Source organism: Colobus angolensis, unplaced genomic scaffold (genome assembly GCF_000951035.1).
Source record: "Colobus angolensis palliatus isolate OR3802 unplaced genomic scaffold, Cang.pa_1.0 Scaffold357, whole genome shotgun sequence".
In the NCBI taxonomy this organism is placed as follows: domain Eukaryota; kingdom Metazoa; phylum Chordata; class Mammalia; order Primates; family Cercopithecidae; genus Colobus; species Colobus angolensis.
In genome coordinates this window covers 1119685-1125710 of record NW_012116899.1, presented here as the reverse complement: position 1 = coordinate 1125710, position 6026 = coordinate 1119685, and the positions used below count along the sequence as shown (strand labels likewise).

At 43.5% G+C, this 6026-nt stretch overlaps 1 protein-coding gene across 1 annotated transcript in view; it reads right to left on the bottom strand.

Annotated features, from left to right (window-relative positions):
* The window catches only part of CD8B (CD8b molecule), a 52472-nt gene extending 47607 nt beyond the window's left edge, over positions 1–4865 (bottom strand). The window contains exon 1 of the mRNA XM_011953116.1: positions 4859–4865. The gene's annotated coding sequence lies outside the window, so the exon portion shown is untranslated. The remainder of the gene's footprint in view (positions 1–4858) is intronic.
* Positions 4866–6026: the final 1161 nt, after the last annotated feature.

Here is a 6026-nt window from a genome sequence, read left to right as displayed (position 1 = left end):
TGTGACCCCGAGTGACAATCGAGGCTCAGAGAGCTCAGGATGTGTAGTGCATGGTGGAGCTGGCCACTAACTCGGGCCATTTCTTGTCTGTTTGAGTAGTTATTGAGGGGCTCCTGCGTGCCCCGGGCTGGGCTGGGCCTGGAGTCAGCAAGCCCCAAGCCTTGCCCTCCCTTGCCAGGGAGGAAGGAAAGGTGTGACACTGACGGAGGTGAGCTGGGAACTGGAGGTGCAGAGAAGGCCCCGACCCTGTTTGTAGGTTGTGGGGGTGCAGCAAGGCCTAGATCTTAAGAATTTCGAAGGACTGTGACAATCACTGGCTGCGCCCTGCCGGCGAGTGCCCTGGGGCGGGTTCTATTTGTTGTGTGATCCAGCCCTGGTGGGGAGATTTGTGAGGGGAGACCTGGCTCAGGCTGCGTCTTCCTGTTGAAACCAGGGTTAGCAGAAAGGGGGTTGGGGAGGTCCAGGGAGAACTGGGCATGCGGCCTGGAGGGGAGAGGGAGCCCTTGGAGAGCTGTGGGAGAGGCCACTTGCAAATGTCAACAAAGAGTCAGCCAGGCAGGCCCATGGGTTACCCTAACAGCTTAGAGTTTATCAGAGAGGAAATGGCGTGTCCCCTGAGAGCTAAAGCTGGCAGCGGGGCAAGGACACTGTCACATTTGGTCTCCACATCCAGTATTCTTTCCATCCCACTCTTGCCCCAGCCCCTCTGCCTATTGCTGGTGACAGAGAGTTCAAAGGCATCACAGAGCTGGGTGCAGAGAGTTCAAAGGCACTGAGGGAAAAGAAGTCACTCAACCCAGCCAGAGGCCAGAGTCTCTGGATACTGCCTTTGCTCCCAGGCTGAACTGGTAAGGTCTGGATGGACACAGACCTGGGGAGACCACACATTAGTGTGAGCTTTTTAAAAAAATTGATGTGAATTTCACATAACACAAAATTAACCATTCAAAAGCATACAGTCCAGTGATATTTAGTACATTTACGATGTTGTACAACCACCACATCTATCTAGTTCTGAAATATTTTTATTTCCTCAAAAGAAATCCCTGCACCCATTAAGCAGTCACTCCCTATTGTCACCTCTCTCCAGATCCTGGCAACAACTAATCTTCCTTCTGTTCTTGGATTTACCTGTTCTAGATATTTCATGTAATGGACCCATACAATCTGTGGTCTTTAGTGAATGGCTTCTTTCACTTAGTGCAATGTTTTTCAGGTTCATCCCCATTGTGGCACCATTCCTTCTTATTGTTGAGCAACATTTTGTTGTATATACCTGTATATGCCACATTTTCTTTATCTGTTCATCTAATGCTGGACATTTGAGTGGGCTATTATATCTACTTTTTGACTTTTGTGACTAATGCTACTGTGAACATTCTTGTACAAATATACGGTTGGGTGCCTGTTTTCAATTCTTTCAGGTATATCTCAGGGAGTGCAATTCTTGACTCATACAATAATTCTATGTTTAACTTTTTGAGGGACTACCCAACTGTTTTCCATAGCAGCTGTGACCATTTACATTTCTGCCAACAATGAAAGGGTTCCAATTTCCCCACATCATCGCCAATACTTGTTATTTTCTGCTTTTGTTTTGTTCCATCCTAGTGGGTGTGAAGTGGTATCTCATTGTGGTTTGGATTTGCATTTCCTGAATGAGAAATGATGTTAAGCATCTATTCATGTGCTTGTTGGCCATTTGTATTTCTTCTTTGATGTGTATTGGAAGTATTTGTTGTTTAGAAAACACAAACTACCTCTTTCTATCCACTCTCTCATGCAATTGCACAGCATTGCAAAGGGAACAACTTTCTCAGTAAATGATTAAAAGTTACTCACTGCTTTGTCAGATATTGTCTAAAATCATAGACAGGGAACCCCTGGATGCATTAGTCATGGAAACTTTTGCGTTTGTGATAAATTAACCTCTAAATATTAGTGGTTTAACTTAATACAAATCCCCTGCATTGTTCTGTGATATTCAAGTGCAGCTGTGCCGGGGAGTAAGGAGTATTTTCTCCACTCAGTCGTGCAGGGGACCAGGGTCTTTCCCCCATCTTCAACTCATGGCTCCATGGATCACTGTGCAAAGGGAAAAGAGGATGATTGCCTTCACCAGGGTGGTGTAGGGGGTGCTGGGGCTGGGGACCAGGCCTGGAAGCATCAACATCACTCTGTCTACTTCCCACTGGCCAGACCTCAGTCACGTGGACTCAATCATACTGTAAAGGGGCTGGAAAATGGAGTTTACTTGAGTGTGCAAGAGAAAAGGGGAAATGGAATCAGTAAATATATAACCAGCATGGACCGCACTGGTATAGCAGAAAGAGCACTGGTTAGCATCGCTTCTCTGCTACTTATGTACTGTCAGGCCTCAGTTTCTGCATGGATAAATGAGGAAAATAACACCAACCATGCCATCTCACTGGGTTATCTTCAGGGCTAAATAAAATCCGGGATCTGCTTGCCCATTGAACTTGGAGGAGGTAACTCAGCAGGTCTCTTGGAAAAACATCAAGGGCATGGAGATGGTCATATTAATTGAGGTGGGCTGTGGGTGCTTAATGGGTTGTGTCAGGGAAACCAGATGTACAGAAGGACCCTTCCTTTGATGTTCACGTGTGCCATTGGATATTCATTCAGGTGAATAACCTGTTTGTAATTAACTGTCTGAACCTGGAACAAAACTCAGTTTTGCCTTTCAACATAAAGTACCTTTCCCTCTCAGGTTTTGCCTTCTCTGAATGTAGCAGTTTTTAGTCTACCATTCACTTGTGCCTTTGCTCTTCCATATTCCTGGTCTTAGCTACAGATCAGTTCATGATCTGACTTATTTTCGGTTGATGTTTGTTCAGTACAGGTTGGTATAAGTATTTGGGGACCTCACTATATTGTCTCCTGCAGCTGTGCCTGAGTTTTGGTTGGTTAAAATACTCATCTGTTTATTATAAAGCAATTTCCTCTTTTATATAGTTCAGGGTTTTTGTTGACTTGTTTTGAAATTACGTGTGTAGGTAGAGCCTATTATCTGTGAAATTCATTTCAGGGCAGTAAAAGTATCATTACAAAGAGTCATTCTGGTGAAGGAGGGCTGGTCTGATGGGTTAAGAACTGCTAAATTGGGTCATCACAATGTGACCCACTGCCACTGTGGTGCCTGGCCAGAACTCAGTCACATGGACTCAACCGAACTGTAAGGCAGCTGGAAAATGGAGTTTAGTTGGGTACCCAAGAGAAAAGGGAAATGGAATCAGAGAGTACATAACCTGCCTGGACCACACTGGTATAGCAGAAAGAGTGCCCATTAGCATCGCTTCTCTGCTACTTACCCACTCTCAGGCCTCAGTTCCTATATTCATAAATGAGGGGTATTCTTTACCTGAGGTCAGGAGTTCAAGACCAACCTGGCCAATATGGCAAAACCCATCTCTACTAAAAATACAAAAATTAGCCGGGCGTGGTGGGGTGCCTGTAATCTCAGCTATTCAGGAGGCTGAAGGCAGAAGAATCACTTGAACCCGGGGGCAGAGGTTGCAGTGAGCCAAGATAGCGCCATTGCACTCCAGCCTGGGTGACAGAGTAAGACTCCGACTCAAAAAAAAAAAAAAAAAAAAAAAAAAAATTAAGATAGTGCAATAAGAAAATTCCAGATTACAAGCAGATTTTTAGATCAGTTTTACAGAGAACATTTTGAACCATGTAGAATAAAAGCTTATTGGGTTGATGTTCACTTTCCACTTGGAAATCTCATACTTAGTTCTAACCCAAATCAAAGAGAAGCAATCTAGATTGCTTTTTCTAATTTCCTTAGGAAAAAGTCGCAAATATCAAACTAACCACCATCAAAGGGAGCCCAAATCAAACAAAAATATATTGAATAAGCCTCCTTTAGTAGGGAGTTAATGATTCCACTGTTATCGTTAAAAGAATTGAAAGCAGAATCCCTCCTACTCAGAGAAGTCACATGAGGTGCAAAGCAAAGAAAATAATGTCTTTAGAGAGTTTATTTCCAAGTTGGAGACCAGGCTCATGGAATGCTCCCCTATTAGAGGTCAAAGTGCAGTTCCATATCCCAAAGTCAAGTCCATACAAACACTTTACCAGTACTACCTCCCCAAGGACACATTTCACTTTTTATTTTTTTAGAGATGGGATCTTGCTCTGTTGCCCAGGCTAGAGTGCAGTGGCTGTATCTCAGCTCACTGCAACATCCGCCTCCCGGGTTCTAGCAATTCTCCTGCCTCAGCCTCCTGAGTAGCTGGGATTACAGGCATGTGGCACCATGCCCAACTAATTCATTTTGTATTTTAGTAGAGATGGGGTTTCACTGTGTTGCCCAGGATGGTCTCGAACTCCTGAGCTTAGGCAATCCACCCACCTCAGCCTCCCAAAGTGCTAGGATTACAGATGTGAGCCACCGCACCCGGCCTCCCACTTTTTTTTTTTTTTTTTGCCACATTTTCTTATTTTAGTGATTTTATTTTAAAATATTGAAACACAATGTTCATATTGTACTTTCAATCAAAAATAAAAATAAAAAATGTTAAAAAACATAATAAAGAATATCCAGGATTTTAAAAATCACATAAAGAAATGGAAGCCTCTTTTTCTGCTCCTACCAATTCCAGACTCTAGGGTGAGCCTCTTATCAAAAAGAAATTTATTCAAATAAGAGAAAGAGGGCCAGGTGCTTGCACTTGTAATCCTGGCTACTCAGAAGGCTGATGTGGGAGGATTGATTGAGATCAGGAGTTGGAGACCAACCAGGCAATATGGTGAAACGCTGTCTCTACCAAAAAAATAAATAAATAAAAGTAAAAATTTACCCAGAGGTGGTGGCGTGTGCCTATAGTACCAGCCACTTGGGAAGCTGAGGTGGGAGGATCATCTGAACCCAGGAGTTTGAGGCTGCAGTGAGCCGTGATTGTGCCACTGCACTCCAGCCTGAGAAACAGAGTGGAAACCTTGTCTCAAAATAAAAAGGGATTTTTTTTTTCAGGAGATCAAAAACGTTGACCCAGTAGAAAAGTTAATCTCTGGCCAAGAATAGTGGCTCATGCCTGTAACTTTGGGAGGCTGAGCTGTGAGGATCATTTGGGGCCAGAAGTTCAAGATCAGCCTGGACAACATAGCAAGACCCCCATCTCAATTTTAAAAAAAGGAAAAAAAGAAAGAAAAGCTAATTTAAAAGTTATGACTGCCCAGAGGACATCAAGCATTTCTGTATTTAAATTAGCAAACTTACTGTAACATAAATCTCTGTTCCTTAAATACTTTTCAGACTAAGTGTGTCATGCTTCTTGGTCTTTTACTTCTTTGTGCACAAATGCAAAAGTAGAAGGAAGAAAATGAGAGGGTGAGGAGGGGCTGGGATACTTAGTGTCAGTTAAGGGATCTGGCTTTGCTTAGGACCTTGGCCAATGAGAAATCTATAGATTCTAACTACATCTATAGCTATATACGCATGTGCATATGCATTTATATTATTTTACATAGTTCAAAACATTCTCTGACAGATTGATCTAAAATCAGCTTGTGTTTGGAAAATTTTCTTATTGTTTGGCAGTCTTAGCTCTTAGCTCAAACCTGGTGAGCAGAGTAGTCTAGATTCTAGCCCCCACTCACCTCCTTCGTTGAGCACCTATATCTTGTGGCCCTGGGCCTATCAGCAAGACAGAAATTGGAACCTGGGCTGGACACTAACTGGTGCCCTACCTTGGGGGAATGGCTCTCCTGTCTGGGTCCCACAGTGCTCATATGAATCACACCTACTTCACAGCACGTTTTGTGCGATCAGACTCAGCATGTAATGCAGTGTGTTCTATGCCCACCAACTCACACATGCTGACTGAGCACAAGCTCTGCTATTCCAGGCCTTGTTCATTCCAGGCATTGTGCATATATTAATAAGCTAAACAGATAAGATTTTTGTCTACGGGGAGCATACAGTCTTGTGAGATAGACAAATAATAGGCCAGGCGTGGTGTCTCACACCTGTAATCCCAGCACTTTGGGAGGCTGAG